Source organism: Gossypium arboreum, chromosome 7 (genome assembly GCF_025698485.1).
Source record: "Gossypium arboreum isolate Shixiya-1 chromosome 7, ASM2569848v2, whole genome shotgun sequence".
NCBI classification, from domain to species: Eukaryota; Viridiplantae; Streptophyta; class Magnoliopsida; order Malvales; family Malvaceae; genus Gossypium; species Gossypium arboreum.
The window spans coordinates 23,428,956-23,452,111 of record NC_069076.1 but is presented as its reverse complement, the minus strand read 5'-3'; the positions used below and the strand labels follow the sequence as shown (position 1 = coordinate 23,452,111).

The 23,156-nt window shown below is 37.8% G+C and overlaps 2 non-coding genes across 2 annotated transcripts; one reads left to right on the top strand and one right to left on the bottom strand.

Moving 5' to 3' along the window:
- The first annotated feature begins 9,673 nt into the window (after window positions 1-9,673).
- LOC128295733 (small nucleolar RNA R71) lies at window positions 9,674-9,780 on the top strand. The gene has a single exon (XR_008286292.1). It is a non-coding gene; the product is annotated as a small nucleolar RNA R71 (small nucleolar RNA).
- A 2,405-nt stretch (window positions 9,781-12,185) lies between these two features.
- On the bottom strand, window positions 12,186-12,291 carry LOC128295971 (small nucleolar RNA R71). Its single transcript, XR_008286518.1, has one exon. It is a non-coding gene; the product is annotated as a small nucleolar RNA R71 (small nucleolar RNA).
- Window positions 12,292-23,156: the final 10,865 nt, after the last annotated feature.

Sequence of the window (23,156 nt, the reverse complement as noted above, 5' to 3'; positions counted from 1 at the left end):
TGGCTGTTTTAGCCGGTGGAAAATATTTTAATAAAAATTTTTTGGTCATTTGTTCCCAAGTAATGATTGACCCTCGTGGTAACGAGTTCAACCATTGTTTAGCCTTATTCCTTAACAAAAAGGGAAACAACCAAAGGCGAATGGCGTCATCAGAAACGCCATTAAGTTTAAAGGTATCGCAAAATTCTAGGAAATTTTCCAAGTGAGCGTTGGCATCCTCGTCCTGCAAACCATCAAACTGAACAAACTGTTGTATCATTTGAATTGTGTTAGGTTTCAGTTCAAAATTATTTACAGTAATAGCAGGTCTAACTATACTTGGCTCAGTTCCTGTTAAATTATGTTTAGCATAATCATACATAGTGCGCAGAATAGGATTTTGATTAACAGCAATCGCAGGAGGTAGCGGATTTTCTTGGTTTTCAACCATCTCCTCGGTTGTGGTTTGGATATCGTCCTCTTGCTTGTTCTCTGTGTATCTTAGGCTTCACCTTATTTCTCTTTGGTTTTTGAGAACTGTGCGATCAATCTCACTGTCAAAAAGTAATGGTCCTGACGGGTTTTTTCTAGTCATTGATAAACCATAAATTATACATATTTTTACCCCATGTTTAATGCATGTTATGGATGATTTCCCATTAGAATTGGTGAATTTGATGCTCCTAATGCTTTAATTTCATGTTTTATACTTAGGAGAGCATAAGAGAGCGAAAAGAACAAGAAACAGGCCAAAAATGGAAAAAATGGGCCAATGTACAAAATCAACACGGCCTAGACCTCCTCACACGGGCAGACCACACGCCCGTGTCAATTTGGCAGGCTCGAGCACGGCCTGAAGTAATCAAACACGGGCGTGTGCCACGGGCATGTCCCTACCGAGCCCAAGTTGAGTCCAATTCGAAAAAGGCTAATTTTGAGGGCTTCTAAGCATTCCAAAGCCTATAAATACACCTTGGAGAAGGAAGAAAAGGGAGACGGAGAATAGGGAGTAAGGAATTACTCCAAGGAAGTCGATTGATCCATCTCAGAAGACGGATACATCATCAAGACTGAAGATCTCTCCTCAATTTCCCTTCAGGAGTTTTGGGTTTTCTTTATTTTTTGTATTCTTTATTCTTCTGAGATGTTTTCTTATTTAGTTATAAACTAAAACCCCTAAATACCTAAGGGGAATGAAATCGAAGATAAATCTTGTTATTATTTTTTGAATCGTACGATAAATATTTAACATATTCTTAATTATGTATTCTTAATTCTTGTTTTGATATCCCAGGATACTGATTCAAGACATGCTCTTATTCAGAGGAGGAATAAACCCTGTCTAAGAGTACATTTTTCATAATTAAGCGAAGTTGATTGCGTGCCTAGACATAGGGTGACAAGATTTTGCTGGATTAGGGTGAAACCTAATAAGGGGATCCATAGATCGAGTTAATGCAACCCTAAAGTGTTAATTAGAGAAAATTCTTGATTATTCAATCTAGGTATTAGACATTATTAGTCCTGAATAGGGATAATAACATAACTTAGGGATCTCTATAAAACAGGTTGAATGAATAAATTGTCCAACTCGTAGCTAGAATAACAAGTAAAGTCTAGGTGGATTTTTCCTTAGGTATTGTCTTAAGTCAATCAATTTTTCCCAAAAGCAATTCCCCAATTCTGTTCTCTGTGCGTTCTTAGTTTAGATAATTAGTTAATTAAAACAAAATCTCTTTATTCTTAGGCTAGATAATAAAAAGACAATCATCACTAGTACTTTTAGTTCCTTTGGATTCGACACTCCGGTCTTGCTAAAACTATACTACTGTTCGATAGGTACACTTGCCTACATCGCAATAATAGTTAGTTTAAGAATGAGCAATTATAAATATTTAAAACCTATCACGAAATCATGCAATCAAGTTTTTGGCGCCATTTCCAGGGAACTAAGATATTAGGAACGCTCAATTTTTATTACTTTAGCCATTTATTTTTCTTTCAATTTAATTTTATTTTGTTATTAGTATTATTTATTAACCTAATCTTTCTTTCTCTTGGCAGGTTTTTATAGTTTATGACTAGAAGAAACCTGTCGGGACCATTACTTTTTGACGAAGAAATCGATCGTATAGTTCGTAAAAACCAAAGAGAAATAAGGCGCAGCTTAAGATACACGAAGAATGAGCAAGAAGACAATAGTCAACCCCCAACTGAAGAGATGGCTGAAAACCAAGGCAATCAGCTACCTCCTGCAATTGCGGTTAATCAAAATCCTGCTCCACGCACTATGTATGATTATGCTAAACCTTCTTTAACAGGAACTGGATCAAGCATAGTTACACCTGCTGATCACGAGGTTTCGTGATAGGTTTTAAATATTTATATTACTCGTTCTTGAACTAACTATTATTGAAATGTAGGCATGTGTACCTATCGAACAGTAGTATAGTTTTAGCAAGACCGGATTGTCGAACCCAAAGGAACTAAAAGTACTAGTAATGACTGTCTTTTTATTATCTAGCCTAAGAATAAAGAGGTTTTGTTTTAATTAACTAATTATCTAAACTAAGAACTCACAGAGAAAAGAATTGGGGAATTGCTTTTGGGAAAATCGATTGAATGAAGACAATACCTAAGGAAAAATCCACCTAGACTTTACTTTTTATTCTGGCTTTAAATCAGATGATTTATTCATTCAACTTGTTCCCTAGAGATCCATAAGTTATGTTATTATCCCTATTCAAGACTAATAACGTCTAATCCCTAGATTGAATAACCGAGACTTTTCTCTAATTAACACTCTAGGGTTGCATTAACTCAATCTATGGATCCCCTTATTAGGCTTCACCCTAATTTGGAAAAATCTTATCACCCTATTTCTAGGCGCGCAATCAACTCTGCTTAATTATGACAAATGTACTATTAGACAGGGTCTATTCCTCCTCTGCATAAGAGCATGTCTTGAATCAATATCCTGGGATATCAAAACAAGAATTAAGAACACATAATTAAGAACAAGTTAAATATTTATCATACGATTCAGAAAATAATAACAAGATTCGTCTTAGGTTTCATTCCCCTTAGGTATTTAGGGGTTTTAGTACATAACTAAATAATAAAACATCTTAGAAGAATAAACAATACAAAACATAATGAAAACCCAAAACTCCTGAAGGGAAATTGAGGATAGATCTTCAGTCTTGATGATGAATCTGGCTTCCGAGATGGATCAATCGGCTTCGTTGGGGTAATTCCTTACCCCCTCTTCTCCATCTCCCTTTTCTTCCTCCTCTAGGTTGTATTTATAGGCTTTGGAATGCCTAGAGGCCCTCAAAATTAGCCGTTTCCGAATTGGACTCAACTTGGGCTCGGCAGGGACACACCCTTGTGACACACCCGTGTGCGATTACTTCAGGCCGTGTTCGAGCCTGTTAGAATGGCACAGGTGTGTGCTATACCTGTGTGAGTCGTGCTCTAATTTTGCCAAATTGACATGTCCTGTGGTCTGCCCGTGTGAGGAGGTCCAGGCCGTGTTGATCTCGTACTTTGGCCCATTTTCTCTGTTTTTGGCCCGTTTCTCGTTCCTTTCGCTCTCCTATGCTCTTCTCAGTATAAAACATGAAATTAAAGAATTAAGAGCATCGAATTCACCAATTCTTATGGAAAATCATCCATAAAATGCATTAAACATGGGGTAAAAATATGTATAAATTACGGTTTATCAAATACCCCCACACTTAAGCATTTGCTTGTCTCAAGCAAAATTCTCAACTCATAATCAAAATAATTTCTCCTTAACTTATAATTCTTGTCGATAATATCTCAAAATAATCCATAGGTAATCATACATTGAGAATTCAACTAAAAGAACATAAAAGTTTCAAACATTCCAAGTTAAGTATTTAATCATGCAAACATAGGTGTCTCTCCGCATCTAAGTAATTACCAATTAATTTAGAATATCACAGAGTTTCACATCCTCACTAAAGATTCACTCAAATCACTCGAGGTGTTTAAGGAGAAGAAATGAAGCACTCAATAGTCAATAATGAAAAGTCATGACCATAGGCTTGCATGAAAATCAAATCTCCACTACTAGAATTTAAGATGACACATTAATCAAAAGGTCTTTAGAGGGTTGTAGTGAGGCTTAGTTAGGGGGTGTCATCACAAGCTGAAAGAAAGGGTTAGAATTGAGATTGAATTGAAAAATTGCCTAACTAGAAAAAGAGTTAATCTTCACTTGCATACAACAAAGCTTCTCTCAGAAAATGAAAGTACAGATATGTATACATAGTTTTTTTTTTACAAGAACAAGTTAAAATAATATAGACTAACTATTAAGAACAAAACATAGCTAGGCAGTCCATTCAACTCAAATCTCGATAAAAATAGGGATTAATTTAGGGGATTTCAACAATAATGGGTTAAAAGTTAATATTAAGGGTATTTCAAGAAATGGCTTGTTAGGCTCAAGGGGGTTTACTATGGGTTAATCGTGGAGTTAGGCTTTTCATGGCATGAGTGCGTTAATCCTAAGTGCCTTAATCATTTTGACATATCAAATCAAATGGTGTGGTCTCGACATGCGCAATCAAACAAGTTCTAGAATAGTAGTTCAATACTGATGCACTCAAAGCAATAATGAAAGTGAGCATGAAAGAATTAATAGATGCTCAAAAGGCTCAAAAATCTCACAAAAATTATTGCTTTTTGATGTTTAGACTCGTGAATTTCAATTCAAAGTAATACCTAGACTTGGGGAAACAACTTATAATTTTAAATTCTTAAAAATCAACTTATCATGCTTGATTCTCTAATGTCTTAAAGTTTAAATAGTCAATGCATAAATCCCTATGTTTTAATTCAAGATATATCAATCAAAATCATAAACCAATAAAAATTTATCCTAAATATGATATGAGAGCTTTTCAAGAGAACAAGGCAGTCATTTAGGGATTTTTCTAATAATGATATGAATGCCTCCCCCCACACTTAAGATGTACATTGCCCTCAATGTACAAAGATAGGTATTATAAAATAAAAATAAGATAGGGAAAGAAGTGAAACTTCCTGTATGATGAATTCCTTGAACTAGAGTTTTGGAGAGTAATTGGTTCGAGAGTGGAGAAGGATACTTTGACGATCGTAGAGGTTCATTAGTCTATAAGTCCTACGCCAAAAGAATATTATATCTAGTGGTAGCTATGGTCGTGGTCGAGCAGGACATGGCAGTCGTGGAGAACCTTTCCCGGTGGAGTTTTAGTTCCTATGTGATGATGAGCTTAAGAGCTCTATATAACTGTGATAAAATCAGGAACTTTTTAGGGGATATTAGGAAGAATAAGTACTCGAAAAGAAATAAATGAAATTAAAAATTAAAAATAAAATTCTAAAATCTAACAAAAATAAAAAGTAGTTTCAATAAAAATTAAAAACATAAAATAATAAATAAATATTTCTAAACATCATCATCGTTGGATGGTTTGCGAGGTAGGACTGGTGATGAGATATGGAGGTGCTGACAAATCTACTGTAGAGTAGCATCAATTTTGTCAAATCGTTGAAAACACTGCTGCTCGAATCGGGTGAGGCACTCAGAGATGTCAGCATATGAAGCTGCCGCATGAACTGGACGGGAGGATGGTGGTGGCTGAGTCGGTGGGTCCTCGTGCTGTGGGGGGATCATAATCAGGAATGTCCTCATAGGCCTCCTCCTGGGTAGATTGGGCGAGAAGATATTGGAGAGGGTAGGTTCCTCGGCGCCTCTCGATCATCCTCATGCTAAGCATGCTCGAGATGCCTTGTGGAGACATCTGGCCGATGAGGGTGAGGGATGATTCTTGGATCGCGGTGTTGAGGAGCCTGAAGTGTCGTGCCAGTCTAGTCACGTAGGGGCCAATGGAGATGACCCCTTTCCAATGTCGCTCCGTCTGGTGCTGAATAGCAAGGGTGATGAAATAGGCAAGGTCGATGACGTGCCCTTGCGACATGCACCATAAGAAGTAGACTTCGTGGGTGTTGACGACGCCAAGGATGGTGGGAGAACTGATGCCTTGGAGCGGCTAGGATTGTACGAGGCCGTGCTAGGGGCCAAAGTGTGCCAGCACTTCGAGGGAGGGAAATGTATGTGGCGACTGAGAGCATGTAGTTCATTCTACTCCCTGAACTCCTCCGTATATAAGCCTAGTGCAACATCGAACTCTAGGACACTTAGCTGGCGGATTAATTCGCCTAGTCGAAACTGGACCATACCGGGATCATCATACCTTGTCATTATGGTCTGAAGATGGAACATTGAGCATAGTTCCATCGTGAGCTTGAGGTATATCGGCTCGATAATCCTGAAGAACAGCTCCCAAGGGCCGGTGGCTAGGAGAGCCCAAATCACGTCAGCTATCTAGACCTGTTCGATAGTAGACCAGTCGATGCAATGGCCCGCAGTTAAGGGTCGGGCCCGAAGTATTTGGAACAGTTCTTCCTGGGGCCCTCGGGGAAACTGTAGGAGAGGGTGACGGATTTTCGCGGTTGGGCCCTCGAAAGAGGACACTCCATTCCTCTTCTTCGAAGTAGGTAGGGCAGTTTTCTTTCCTCTTGACGATGACATGGTACCTGCGATTAGAATCATCAAGTCATCTTGATGAGTGGTCGAAGTAAAAGGAATACAATTTCCAACTAAAAAGCGGACTTTTAGCCACAACCAAACATAACTAATATAATAATTTCGTGACTTTGTCATTGTATGTAGTAATGGCATGTGTAAAAGAATGAAGCTTTGCTAACAACATGAAATGTATAAGAAATAATTGAACAATGCAAATTACATTAGAGATATTGGCATGGGAATATCATGAGAATTAGCATGGTAAAATCATGGGTATGAAGTTTCCTGATCACTTGATTTAACATGCAATGTACAATAACTAACTAAAAATGCAAACTAAATGATAAAGTAATGAACAGAAATGGAAGATAGTTCAAAAGAAATGGAAATTATTGTAATAATATGCATTAGTAATAAGTAAAATAGTAGTAAAGTGAGTAAACAAACGCTAAGCGAGAGATATTGGCCATCAAAAACGAAGTTAAAGGCAGTGCATGGGCGTGGCAGGGGACCGTGTGGAGTTGCAGCGGCTAGGGTAAGGGTTTTTGAATGGGGAAGAAAGTGAATAGTGTAGGGTATTTATAAATTTTGGGGCACACGACCAAGGCACATGCCCGTGCCCCCAATTTCAGCCCGTGTGATTCGCAAATTTCAAATTTGGGCACGTCTAACATTTAGTACATGCCCGTGGTCCTCAGGCGTGTGGGTTCACACGACCATGTTGCACGATCGTGTCTAGCTTCGTTCGCTTCTCCCATGCCTGTGTGTTCAAGCTCCATGCCCATGTTAATTTAATAGGTTCGACCACGGGTATTAGACATGGGCGTGTCGCACGCCCTGCTAGTTTCTCAGTTTCAACTATGGGTTTTCCACACAGGCGTGCGCAGGCCATGGCGTTTAATCGTAGCCCGTGTTGGGGAGATCTTTTCCCTATTTTCACACGGCCTTAAGCACGCCAGTGTGCTTGGATGTGTCTCTATGGAAACACCTGTATTCAAGATTTCTACTAGTAAGTTAGGAGTTAAATACCAAAATTCAAAGAAATTAATATTGTTAGTGCTCAGGTTGTCTCTTAAGAAGTGCTTATTTATAGTCTAAGCTCAACTTACCTCTCTGTTGTATGGTCATGGTGGTTCGAGGAGTTTATACTCCTCATTCCTGCTATCAGTCTCCTCAAAATAAGGTTTTAAATGGGTGTTGTTTACCTTAAAAGTGCCGAACCTAGGATGACTCACCTCCACCGTACCGAATGGAAAAATACTGAGTACCGTAAGAGGGATTTCCTCATTCGGTGTGGTAGTGACAATATGGGGATTTGCGGCATCTAATAAGACCTTATCACCAACCTTAAGTAAATTTGGGGAGGTAACAAACTCATTCTAGCGTAGTTTTGGTTTATCGTGTGTTCTCAATTTATGTGCTCACCATTCGTCTAGCTCCTCTATCCGTAGCCTTCGTTCTTCATGAATGTGTCCTCTATCATTTCTGGAACATGGCTCGTGAGCTTCTTTGAAGCTCAATTTCTGCAAAGTCATATTGTCAATTCTAGTAGATTGGTGTGGACCATTACCTTCAATGTTCGATGTGAGGCCAGAATTATGAGCTTGAAGGGTGATCGTTTCATCTCCCACACGAAGTGTAAGCTCACCTGTGCCAACATCAATAATTGTTTTAGCAGTTGCTAAAAAGGGCCTCCCTAAAATCAAAGGGGTGTTATTATCCTCCTCTATGTCTAGAACTACGAAATCAATGGGAAATATGAACTTATCTACTTTCACTAGTACATCTTCAATAATACCCCTAGGAAATCTTATAGTTTTATCTGCCAATTGAATACTCATCCTAGTTTGTTTAGGTTTCCCAAGACCTAGTTGCATAAACATTTTGTAAGGCATGACGTTAATACTAGCCCCTAAATTAGCTAATGCATGATTTATATCTAAACTACCAATTAAGCAAGGAATTGTAAAACTCCCTAGATCTTTCAATTTGTGGGGTAGCTTATTCTATAGAATAGCTAAGCAGACTGCGTTTAGCTCTACATGCGACGCTTCGTCCAACTTCTGCTTTTTTACTAAATGCTCTTTTAAAAATTTCATTGCATTCGGCATCTACGACAGAGCTTCAATAAACGGTAAGTTAATATGTAATTTTTTCAAAAGTTTAAGGAATTTACCGAATTATTCGTCTAAGCGGTCTTTCCTTGTCGCGTTAGGATATGGGACATGAGGTTTATATTCTTCATTTACCATTTTGTTATGACTTACCTCACTTTTACCTTTGCTCACCACAGTTTCTTGCATCAATTCTAGCTTAGGCGCAATGAATCCTTCCTTATCTTGAGTACTAATTGCGTTGAGGTGTTCTCTTGGGTTAGGTTCAGTATTACTTGGTAAGCTACCTTGTGGTCGTTCGGAGATTAGTTTGGATAGCTGGCCTATCTGAGTTTCGAGTCTTTGGATCAATGCTTGTTGATTTTTAAGTGCTGTCTCGGTATTTTGGAGATGGGTTTCTGACACTGATATGAATTTTGAGAGCATCTCCTCAAGGTTCGGTTTCTTCTCTTGTTGATAAGGTGGCTGTTGAAAACCCTAAGGATTTTGGGGCTTTTGATTCCCTTGACCACCCCAAGACAAATTTGGGTGGTTCTTCCAACCTGCATTATAAGTATTACTGTATGGGTTATTTTGAGATCTAAAGTTATTGTTACCCATATAGTTGACTTGTTCCTCTTCGGTTGTAGGATTGAAGGATTGATATTCTGTAGCACACCTCCTCCACTTAAGTCACACCACATTACTGGATGTACCTGCGTAGAACCAAGTAAACCATCAATCTTTTTATTGAGAAGTTCTACCTAATTTGACAGCATAGTAACTGAGTCGACATTATAAACGCCAGCTGTTTTTATTGGCTTAGTCCTCATGACTTGCAACTAATAATTATTCAGTGACATTTCTTTAATGAATTCATAAGCCTCTTCAGGTGTTTGTTTTGTTGATGCTTCCTCCAGCAGCTGTGTTAATCATTTGTCTTGTCGAGGGATTCACACCATTGTAAAACGTTTAAACTTGCAGCCATACAGGTAACCCATGGTGAGGGCACCTTCATAGTAGATCCTTGTATCTCTCCCATGCACTGTAAAGTGTTTCTAAATCCATTTGCACAAAAGAAGATATATCATTACGTAACTTAGCCGTTTTAGCCGGCGAAAAATATTTTAGTAGAAATTTTTCAGTTATTTTCTCCCAAGTAGTGATAGACCCTCATGGTAACGAGTTTAACAACTGTTTAGCTTTGTTTATTAGTGAAAAAGGGAATAACCGAAGTCGAATGGCATCATCAGAAATGCCATTAATTTTGAAAGTGTAGCAAAATTCCAGAAAATTCGCCAAGTGAGTTTTGGGATCCTCATCCTGCAAACCATCAAACTGAACAAACTGCTGTATCATCTGAATTGTGTTAGGTTTTAGTTCAAAATTATTCGTATCAATAGCAGGTCTAACTATACATGACTTAGTTCCTGTTAAAGAAGGTTTAGCATAGTCATACATAGTGCGTGGAGCAGGATTTTGATTAACCGTAATTGAAGGAGGCAGTTGATTGCCTTGGTTTTCAACCATCTCTTCAGTTGGGGGTTGAGTATCGTCTTCTTACTAGTTCTCCATGTATCTTAAGCTACCCCTTATTTCTCTTTGGTTTCTACGAACTGTGCGATTGATTTCTTTGTCAAACAGTAATGGTCCTGACGGGTTTCTTCTAGTCATAAACTATGAAAACCTGCCAAGAGAAGGAAAAGAAAGTTAATAAATAATAATAAAATTAAATTAAATTGCAAGAAAAATAAATGGCTAAAATAATAAAAATTTAGTGTTCCTAATATTTCAGTTCCCCGACAACGGCGCCAAAAACTTGATCGCGAGGTTTCGTGATAGGTTTTAAATATTTATAATTACTCATGCTTAAACTAACTATTATCGCAATATAGGCAAGTGTACCTATCAAATAGTAGTATAGTTTTAGCAAGACCAAATTGTCGAACCCAAAGGAACTAAAAGTACTAGTAATGACTGTCTTTTTATTATCTAGCCTAAGAATAAAGAGGTTTTGTTTTAATTAACTAATTATCTAAACTAAGAACTCACAGAGAAAAGAATTGGGGAATTGCTTTTGGGAAAATCGATTGAATGAAGACAATACCTAAGGAAAAATCCACCTAGACTTTACTTGTTATTTTGGCTCCGAATCGGACGATTTATTCATTCAACTTGTTCCATAGAGATCCCTAAGTTATGTTATTATCCCTATTCAAGACTAATAACGTCTAATCCCTAGATTGAATAACCGAGACTTTTCTCTAATTAACACTCTAGGGTTGCATTAACTCAATCTTTGGATCCCCTTATTAGGTTTCACCCTAATCTGGCAAAATCTTGTCACCATATTTCTAGGCACGCAATCAACTCCGCTTAATTATGACAAATGTACTCTTAGACAGGATCTATTCCTCCTCTGAATAAGAGCATGTCTTGAATCAGTATCCTGGGATATCAAAACAAGAATTAAGAACACATAATTAAGAACAAGTTAAATATTTATCATACGATTCGGAAAATAATAACAAGATTCGTCTTAGGTTTCATTCCCTTTAGGTATTTAGGGGTTTTAGTACATAACTAAATAATAAAACATCTTAGAAGAATAAAGAATACAAAACATAAAGAAAACCCAAAACTCCTGAAGGGAAATTGAGGACAGATCTTCAGTCTTGATGATGAATCTGGCTTCTGAGATGGATCAGTCGGCTTCCTTGGGGTAATTCCTTATCCCCTCTTCTCTGTCTCCCTTTTCTTCCTCTTCTAGGGTGTATTTATAGGCTTTGGAATGCCTAGAGGCCCTCAAAATTAGCCTTTTCCGAATTGGACTCAACTTGGGCTTGGCAAGGATGCGCCCGTGTGACACTCTCGTGTGCGATTACTTCAGGCCGTGTTCGAGCCTATTAGAATGGCACGGGCGTGCGCTATACCCGTGTGAGTCATGCTCCAATTCTGCCAGATTGACAAGGCCTATGGTCTGCCCGTGTGAGGAGGTCCAGGCCGCGTTGATCTTGTACTTTGGCCCATTTTCTCCGTTTTTGGCCCATTTCTCGTTCCTTTCAGTCTCTTATGCTCTCTTAAGTATAAAACATGAAATTAAAGCATTAGGAGTATCGAATTCACCAATTCTTATGAAAAATCATTCATAAAATGCATTAAACATGGAGTAAAAATATGTATAAATTACGGTTTATCACCTGCTATAGCTGTAAATACTTTTGAATTAAAACCTAACACTATTCAAATGATACAACAATTTGTTCAGTTTGATGGTTTGCAGGATGAGGATCCCAATGCTCATTTAGCCGACTTCTTAGAACTATGCGATACATTTAAAATTAATGGCGTTTCTGATGATGCCATACTTCTTCGGTTGTTTCCCTTTTCATTGAGGAACAAAGCTAAACAGTGGTTGAACTCGTTACCACGAGGGTCAATTACTTCTTGGGAACAAATGACCAGAAAATTTTTGCTAAAATATTTTCTGCCGGCTAAAACAGCTAAATTACATAATGATATCTCTTTGTTTGTGCAGATGGATTTAGAAACACTCTACGATGCATGGGAGAGATACAAGGACCTTCTAAGAAGGTGCCCTCACCATGGGTTACCACTTTGGCTCCAAGTACAAACATTTCACAATGGTATGAATCCATCGACTTGGCAAATGGTTGACGCAGTGGTCGGCGGACCCATCAATAATAAAACACCGGAAGATTCCTATGAGTTTGTAGAGGAGATGTCACTGAATAACTATCAGTGGCAAGTCATAAGGACAAAGCCAACGAAAATAGTTGGTGTTTATAACGTCGATTCGGTCACCATGCTGTCAAATCAGGTAAAACTCTTGAATAAAAAGATTGATGGTTTTCTTAGTTCTTCACAGGTTCACCCAGTAATGCAGTGCGAAACAAGTACCAGTGGAACAATCCATTCGAAATACCAACCTTATGGCCACAGCATGGATAACGAGCAATTAAACTACATGAGTAATAATCCTCGACCTCAAAACAATCCATATAGTAACACTTATAATGTAGCTTGGGGGAACCACTCCAATTTCTCATGGGGCGGTCAAGGAAATCAAAGACCACAACATCCTCCGGGCTACCAACAACAACCCTACCAATAGGAAAAGAAGCCAAACCTTGAAGAGATGCTCCCAAAGTTTATATCAGTATTAGAAACTCGTTTTCAGAACACTGAGACAGCACTTAAAAATCAACAAGAGTCGATCCAAAGCCTCAAAACTCAGATAGGCCAGCTTTCCAAACTAATCTCCAAACGACTACAAGGTAGTTTTCCAAGTAATACCGAACCTAACCCAAGGGAACAACTCAATGCAATTAATATTCAAGATGACGAAGGAGTCGTTGAGCCTGAACCAGAGCCGAGGCAAGAAACTGTGGTAAGCAAAGGTCAAGGTGAGGTAGATCAAATTACAAACAAACCAGTGACTGTCGAATATAAACCTCGTGTGTCATACACTAACACGACAAGGAAAGACCACTCAGATGAATAATTTGGTAAATTCCTTAAACTCTTAAAAAAATTACATATTAACTTACCATTTATTAAAGCTCTATCGCAGATGCCAAACGCAATGAAATTTTTAAAGGAGCTTTTAGCAAATAAGCGGAAGTTGGACGAGGCATCGCATGTGGAGCTGAACGTAGTTTGCTCATCCATTCTCCAAAGTAAACTACCTAACAAACTAAAAGACCCAGAGAGCTTTACTATTCCTTGCTTAATTGGTAGTTTAGATGTTAATCATGCATTAGCTAATCTAGGGGCTAGTATCAACGTCATGCCTTACAAAATGTTTAAGCAACTAGGTCTCAGAAACCCAAACAGACTAGGATGAGCATTCAATTAACAGATAAAACTATAAGATTCCCTAGAGGTATTATTGAAGATGTGCTAGTTAAAATCGATAAATTTATATTTCCCATTGACTTTATTGTTCTAGACATAAAAAAAGATAGCAACACTCCCTTAATTCTAGGAAGGCCCTTTTTTGCAACTGTTAAAACTATCATTGATGTTGGCACAGGTAAACTCACACTCCGGATGGGACACGAAACAATCACCCTTCAAGCTCGCAATTCTGGCAACACCTCAGGAATTGAAGGTGATCATTTAAACCATGCTACTAAACCTAACAATATGGTGAAACCTACTTTGCAAAAAATGAGTCTGAAAGAAGCACACGTCATTCTCAAGCAATAGTAGAGGACCTATTCATGAAGATCGAAGACTACAAATCGAGGAACTCAATGAATGGTGGACGCACAAACCAAGAACACCTGGCAAACTGAAACTATGCCAAAACGAGCCTGATACCTCTCCAAATCAACTTAAGGTTGGTGATAAGGTCTTACTAGATGCCGCAGATCCCCACATTGTCACTACCACACCGAATAAGGAAATCCCTCTTACGGTACTCAGTATTTGTCCATTTGGTACGGTAGAGGTGAGTCATCCCAAGTTCGACACTTTTAAGGTAAACAACACCTGATTGAAACCTTATTTTGATGAGATTGATAGCAGGAATAAGGAGTATAAACTCCTCAAACCACCATGACCATTCACTGAAGAGGTAAATCGAGCTTAGACTATAAATAAGCGCTTCTCGAGAGGTAACCCGAGCACTAACAATATTTATTTCTTTAAATTTTGGTATTAAACTCCTAACTTATTAATAGAAATCTTTAATACAGGTGTTTCCATAGAGACACAACCAAGCACACAGACGTGCTTAAGGCCATGTGAAAATAGGGTAAAAGATTTCTCCAACAGGGGTACGATTAAAGGCCACGGCCGTGCGATATGGTCGTGGTCGAGCCTACCAAAACAACATGGGTGTGCGACACGCCTGTGTGGAAGAACTGTGGGATAACCTGCCAAAACAACACGAGCGTTCGACACGCCCGTGTGAAACACCCGTGGTCAAACCTGTTAAATTAACACGGGCGTAGGGCTTGCACATACGGGAGTGGGAGAAGCGAATGAAGCTAGACACGGCCATGCGACACGGCTGTGTGAACCAACACGTCTAAGGAACACGAGCTTGTACTAAATGTCAGACAAGCCCAAATTTGAAATTCGCGAATCACACGGGCTGAAATTAGGGAACACGGGCGTGTGCCCTGGCCGTGTGTCCCAAAATCTATGAATACCCTACACTATTCAGTTTCTTCTCTATTCAAAAACCCTAACCCTAGCAGCTGCAACTCCGCACAGCCTCTCTGCCACGCCCGTGCGCCGCTTCCCATTTCATTTTTGACGCTCAATCTCTTTCCCTTAGCATTTGTTTACTCCTTTCACTTCTATTTTACTTATTTCTAGTGCTTCTTATCAACATAAACTTCATATCTTTTGAACTATTTTTATTTTTCTATCATTTAATTTGCATTCTTAGGTTAGTGATCATACATTTTGTGTTAAATCAAGTTAGTAGGAACACCTCATACCCATGACAATAATATGTTTATTCTCATGTTATTACCATGCCAAAGTATATCATTTAATTTGCATTCCTAAGTTAGTTATCATACATTCCGTGTTAAATTGAGATTAGGAAAACCTCATACCCATTACATTTCTATTTTCATTCTCAATGTATTTGTGGTTGAGTTTGCTTCATATTAATAGTATTGGCTAAAATAGTTAGTTCCAAACCCATGCCTTTTATTTTTTTCGAATTCATTTACCTATTATTATTATTCTTTATATTACAGGCTTTTGATGTCATCTTCACGAGGAAAGAAAACCGCCGTACTTGCCTCAAAGAAGAGGAAGGGAGCGTCCTCTTCCGCTGGTCCCACCACAAAAATTTATCACCCTCTCCTACAGTTCCCCTGTGGGCCCCAGGAAGAACTATTCCAAATACTTCAGGCCCAACCTTTCATTGCGGGTTGCTGCATTGACTGGGCTGCTGTAGAATAGGTTCAGTTGGCTGATTTGATTTGAGCCCTCCTAACCATCGACCCTTGGGAGCTATTCTTTGGGATTATCGAGCCAACATACCTTGAGCTCACGATGGAACTATGCTCAACGTTCCATCTTCAGACCGTAACAATGAACTATGATGATCCCGGCACGGTTCAATTTTGCCTAGGCAAATTAGTCCTCCAGCTAAGCATCCCAGAGTTTGGTGCTGCACTAGGCTTATATACGGAGGAGTTCAAGGAGGAGAATGAACTACATGCTCTCAGTCGCCACATACATTTCTCTCACTCGAAGTGCTGGCACACTTTGGCCCCTAGCACGACCTCCTACAATTCTAGCCTCTCCAAGGCATCAATTCTCCCACTATCCCTGAGGTACTTACATGCTATTTTAGCTTACACGATTACAGGGAGGCGAGAGAGCACTGGCGTCGTCAACACCCACGACTTCTACTTCTTATGGTGTATGTCGGAAGGGCACGTCATTGACATTGCCTATTTCATTGCCCTTGTGATTCAGCACCAGACAGAGCGGCACCGGAAGGGGGTCATTTCCATTGGTCCCTACGTGACTCAGCTGGTGCAACACTTCGGGCTCCTCAACACCGCGGCCCAAGAATCATCCTCACCCTTATCGACCAGATGTCTCTACAAGGCATCTCGAGCATGCTTAGCATGAGGATGATTGAGAGGTGCCGAGGAACCTACCCTCCCCAGTATCGTCTTGCCCAATCTACCGAGGAGGACGCCTACGAGGACATTCCTGATGATGTCCCCCCACAGCACGAGGGCCCACCGACTCAGCCACCACCACCCTCTCGTCCAGTTCGTGCGGCAGCTTCATACACTGACATCTCTGAGCACCTCACTCGATTCGAGCAATAGTGTTTTCAACGATTTGACAACATTGATGCTACTCTACAGCAGGTTTGTCAGCACCTCCACATCTCATTGCCAGTCCCACCTCGCGAACCATCCAGCGATGAAGATGCTTAAAAACATTTATTTATTATTTTATGTTTTACTTTTTATTAAAACTACTTTTATTTTTACTTTTATTTTTATTTTAGTAAATTCTAGAATTTTATTTTTAATTATCAATTTTGGTTTTTCTTTATGAGTAATTATTCTTCCTAATATCCCCTAAAAAGTTCCTAATTTTATCACAGTTATATAGAACCCTTAAGCTCATCGTCACATAGGAACTAAAACTCCACCGAGAAAGGTTCTCCACGACTACCATGTCCTGATCGACCACGACCATAGCTACTACTAGATATAATATTCTTTTGGTGTAGGACTTATGGACTAATGAACCTCTACGACTGTCGGAGTATCCTCCTCCACTCTCAAATTGATTACTCTCCAAAACTCTAGTTCGAAGAATTCATCATACAGGAAGTTTCACTTCTCTCCCTATCTTATTTTTATTCTATAATACCTATCTTTGTACATTGAAGGTAATGTACATCTTAAGTGTGGGGGGGGGGGCATTCATGTCATTATCAGAAAAATCCTTGAATGATTACCTTGTTCTCTTGAAAAGCTCTCATATCATATTTAGGATAAATTTTAATTCATTTATGATTTTGATTGATATATCTTGAATTAATACATAGGGATTTATGCAATGATTGTTTAAACTTTAAGACATTAGAGAATCAAGCATGATAAGTTGATTTTTAAGAATTTAAAATTATAGGTTGTTTCCCCAAGTCTAGGTATTACTTTGAATTGGAATTCACGAGTCTAGACATCAAAAAGCCATGATTTTTGTGAGATTTTTGAGTCTTTTGAGCATCTATTAATCTTTTCATGCTCACTTTTATTATTGCTTTGAGTGCGTCAGTATTGAACTATTATTCTAGAACTTGGTTGATTATGCATGTCGAGACCACACCATTTGATTTGATATATCAAAATGATTAAGGCACTTAGGATTAACCCACTCATGCCATGAAAAGCCTACCTTCACGATTAACCCTTAGTAAACCCTTTGAGCCTAACAAGCCATTCCTTGTATTAACCTCAATATTAACCTTTAACCCATTATTGTTGAAATTCCCTAAATTAATCCCTATTTTTGTCAAGATTTGAGTTGAATGGATTGCTTAGCTATGTTTTGTTCTTAATAGTTAATCTATATTATTTTAACTTGTTCTTAAAAAAAAAACTATGTATACATATCTGTAATTTCATATTCTGAGAAGAAGCTCTATTGTACGCAAGTGAAGATTAACTATTTTTCTAAATAGGCAATTTTTCAATTCAATCTCGATTCTAACCCTTTCTTTCAGCTTGTGACCACACTCTCTAACCAAGCCTCACTGCAACCCTCTAAAGACCTTTTGATTGATGTATCATCTTAAATTATAGTGGTGGAGATTTGATTTTCATGCAAGCCTATGGTAATGACTTTTCATTATTGACTATTGAGTGCTTCATTTATTGTCCTTAAACACTTCAAGTGATTTGAGTGAATCTTTAGTGAGGATGTGAAAGTCTGTGATATTTTAAATCAAAGGTAATTACTTAGATGCAGGGAGACACCTATGTTTGCATGATTAAATACTCAACTTGGAATGTTTGAAACTTTTATGTTCTTTTAGTTGAATTCTCAATGTATAATTACCTATGGATTATTCTAAGATATTATCGATAGAAATTATAAGTTGAGAAGAATTTATTTTGATTATGAGCTGAGAATTTTGCTTGAGGACAAGCAAATGCTTAAGTGTGGGGGGTATTTGATAAACCGTCAATTATACATATTTTTACCCCATGTTTAATGCATGTTATGGATGATTTCCCATTAGAATTGGTGAATTCAATGCTCCTAATGTTTTAATTTCATGTTTTATACTTAGGAGAGGATAGGAGAGCGAAAGAAAAGAGAAACGAGCCAAAAATGTAGAAAATGGGCCAAGGTACGAAATCAACACGGCCTAAACCTCCTCACATGGGTAGACCACACGGCCGTGTCAATTTGGCAGGCTAGAGCACGGCCTAAAGTAATCGAACAAGAGCGTGTGCCATGGGTGTGTCCCTGCCGAGCCCAAGTTGAGTCCAATTTGGAAAAGGATAATTTTGAGGGCTTCTAGGCATTCCAAAGCCAATAAATACACCCTAGAGAAGGAAGAAAAGGGAGACAGAGAATAGCGAGTAAGGAATTACTCCAAGGAAGCCGATTGATCCATCTCAGAAGCTAGATTCATCATTAAGACTGAAGATCTCTCATCAATTTACCTTCAGGAGTTTTGGGTTTTCTTTATGTTTTGTATTCTTTATTCTTCTGAGATGTTTTCTTATTTAGTTATGAACTAAAACCCCTAAATACCTAAGGGGAATGAAACCTAAGATGAATCTTGTTATTATTTTTTGAATCGTATGATAAATATTTAACTTGTGCTTAATTATGTGTTCTTAATTCTTATTTTGATATCCCAAGATACTGATTCAAGACATGCTCTTATTCAGAGGAGGAATAGACCCTGTCTAAGAGTACACTTGTCGTAATTAAGCAGAGTTGATTGTGCGCCTAGACATAGGGTGACAAGATTTTGTCGGATTAGGGTGAAACCTAATAAGGGGATCCATAGATCAAGTTAATGCAACCCTAGAGTGTTAATTAGTGAAAAGTCTTGGTTATTCAATCTAGGGATTAGACGTTATTAGTCTTGAATAGGGATAATAACATAACTTAGGGATCTCTATGGAACAAGTTCAATGAATAAATCGTCTGATTCGGAGCCAAAATAACAAGTAAAGTCTAGGTGGATTTTTCCTTAGGTATTATCTTAAGTCAATCGATTTTTCCCAAAAGCAATTCCCCAATTTGTTTCTCTGTGCTTTTTTAGTTTAGATAATTAGTTAATTAAAACAAAATCTCTTTATTCTTAGGCTAGATAATAAAAAGACAGTCATTACTAGTACTTTTAGTTCCTTTGGGTTCGACAGTCTGGTCTTGCTAAAACTATACTACTGTTCGATAGGTACACTTGCCTACATCGCAATAATAGTTAGTTTAAGAACGAGTAATTATAAATATTTAAAACCTATCACGAAATCACGCGATCAGTCATAAACTATAAAAACCTGTCAGAAGAAAATAAATGAAGAATTAGAAAAGAATATAAAAATTTAAATTGCAATAAAAGTAAAGGGCTAAAGTAATAAAAATTGAGTGTTCCTAATATCTTAGTTCCCCGGCAACGGTGCCAAAAACTTGATACGTGATATTCGTGATAGGTTTTAAATATTTATAATGAATCGTTCTTGAAACTAACTATTATCACCATGAAGGCAAGTGTACCTATCGAACAGTAGTATAGCTTTAGCAAGATTGGATTGTCGAACCCAAAGGAACTAAAAGTACTAGTAATGTCTGTCTTTTTATTATCTAGCCTAAGAATAATAGGGTTTGTTTTAACTAACTAATTAACTAAACTAAGAATTCACAGAAAATAGAATTGGGGAATTACTTTTGGAAAAATGATTGAATTAAGACAATACCTAAGGAAAAATCCACCTAGACTTCACTTGTTTATTCATTTAACTTGATCCGTAGAAATCCTATGTTATATTATTATCCCTCTCGAGACTAACAACGTCTAACCCTAGGTTGAATAATTGAAATCTCTTTCTAATTAACTCCCTTGGGCTGCATTAACTCGATCTATGGATCCCCTTATTAGGTTTCACCCTAATCCGGCAAAGTCCTGTCACCCTATCTCTAGGCGCGCAATCAACTTCGCTTAATTATGACAAATGTACTCTTAGATAGGGCCTATTCCTCCTCTGAATAAGAGCTTAACTTGAGTCAATATCCTGGAATATCAAGACAAGAATTAAGAACACATAATTAAGAACAAGTCAAATATTTATCATTTAATTCAGATAATAATAACAAGATCTGTCCTAGGTTCATTCCCCTTAGATATTTAGGGGTTTTAGTTCATAACTAAAAGAGTAAACATCTTAGAAGAATAATGAATACAAAACATAAAGAAAAACCCAAAACTCCTAAAGGGAAATTGAGGGGAGATATTCAGTCTTAATGATGAATCTGACTTCTGAGATGGATCAATCGGCTTTCTTTGAGCAGTACCCTGCTTCCTTCTCTCTGTGTGTCTTTTCCTCCTCCTCTAGGGTGTATTTATAGGCTTTAGAATGCCTAAGAACCCTCAAAATTGGCCTTTTCTAAATTGGACTAAACCTGGGTTTGGCAGGGACATGCCCGTGTGCCACGCCCATGTGCGATTACTTCAGGCCGTGGTCAAGCCTGTTAAATAGGCACGAGCATGTGGTCCACCCGTGTGAGTCGTACTTCGATTCTGCCAAATTGACATGGCCGTGTGGTCTACCTATGTGAGGAGGTCTAGGCCGTGTTGATTTCGTACGTTGGCCCATTTTCTCTATTTTTGGCCCGTTTCTCGTTCCTTTCACTCTCCTATGCTCACCTAAGTATAAAATATGAAATTAAGGCATTAAGAGCATCAAATTCACCAATTTTAAGGAAAAGTACATAAATTTTGCTAAGCATGGGATAGAAATATGTATGAATTACGGTTTATTACCTATTTTCTAGTAAGATTTTCGGGGAGGAGAATTCCTCAAGAGGAAGAGTTGTAAGAGCCTGATTTTGGGGCTAGTCGGAACAGTGGTTTTGGGACCCCGAATCTGACGTAGAAAAATCCATTTTTATTATATTTTTATGGTTTACAATTTTGTGGAACTATTTTGTGAAAATCTTGTTCGAAAATTTTGACGTTTGAGCCCTCAATTTAGTAAAAAGGACTAAATTGTAAAAAAGTGCAAAAGTTGAGTTCTACTCGTAAAAGGTGTCCAATTGCTATGAGATTTTAAATTAGAGGTCCTTAGTTGGTAATTAGACCATTGGATAAGTTAGTGGACAAAAATGGACATGAATAGGTGAAATTTCAAAGTTATGCATTAAGGGCATTTTGGTCATTTAGTAAATAAAAGAATAAAAAGGGAAAATAAAGCCAAAATTGTGTCCATTTTCTTCAACCTTGGTCGAAATTTTCAAGGTCTCCATAGCTAGGGTTTTATCATCTTTCAAGCTTGATTGTAAGAACATCCTAGCCACATTTTTAATGCTCTTTACATTTTTGAAGTCCTCGTAGCCCGATTTACCTATTTCTACCATTATTTTGAAGTAGGGTTCATGTTTAAAAATTTACCCGTGTACCATTCGAAATGGCTTCACACACCCGTGTGCATCTCACACGACCAAGTCATGTGCTTGTGTGTCTGGCCATGTGGACCTAAAATGTGCCGTAAACCACAAGTTGCCATTTCCTACTTACTTGGGCATTAAGTAACTCAAAAACCATTTGTTTAACCTATTCAAAACATGCCAAAATAATCATCCTAAGTTCGTAATCAATGTACCCTCATTAGTACCATATTTATATCTTCGAAACATATCATTAATGTATCGTTCAAATCTAAATTATAGACATACCAAAATCACTCCATTTAGCCTAGTTCATAACCACTTAAACATCAACTAAAATTCACAAACACCTAAGCTATCTTGATTCAATTCAACATACCATATTATGGCATCCAACACAAACATATGATTACATATACACTAACAAACATTACACTTATTGCTTTATTTACAATCCATCCATAAATTAGTTATCAACTAGACATCCTAGATACATTCCAACACAAAAGATAAACATCACCACATTTGAGATCAGGATCGTTGTTGGATACTGAATCAGCGATCAAAAGTGAAGTACCTAACCTGCGCAAGGAAAACAAAAACCGTACGCTGAGGAAAACTCAGAGCTAATTCTATAATCCGAACATTTAAAGACAAGGGATTCCAAAATGCACAATTGAATTATAAACATATATTAATGTCTAAGATCACAACTATCATATGCCAACCTATTGAATTCATACATATTAGCACATCATTTCATACTATACTCAAATTGCATATGCTAACATTTTTTTATTTGATTAACAATGTCCCAATTCATACAATTGCTATATAAATAACTATTCACATATCAAACCACATTTATTTATACATTGGGATTAGCAATTCAATACTCAATTCATGAGTACATAACTCGTATATCTCATTTAGTCACAACATATGTCATTTTCATGTTTCAAATCATTATCCCATTTTTAGTTCACATACAATGTCATCCAATATCAATTATAGAATTGTTTTATTTAATTACCCCTCTTAACAAGACTTGGACTCGGACGGATACACGGATCCAACCAATACACCAGTTTGGTACTCACTGCCTCATCGGATAAATTCAAAGTAATAGTTGTGCCCAGCACTATATACATTGACACCCAGTGTCTCATCGGTTAAACCGAAGAAAATTGACACCTAGTACCTCATCGACTCGAAGTCAAAGAAATCCCAAAACTCTTCCTATCCTATGGCATGCCATCTATATTCGACTCAGGCCGATATAGTTAATAGGGTTTAAATTCACATTTCCAATACAACCAATATCC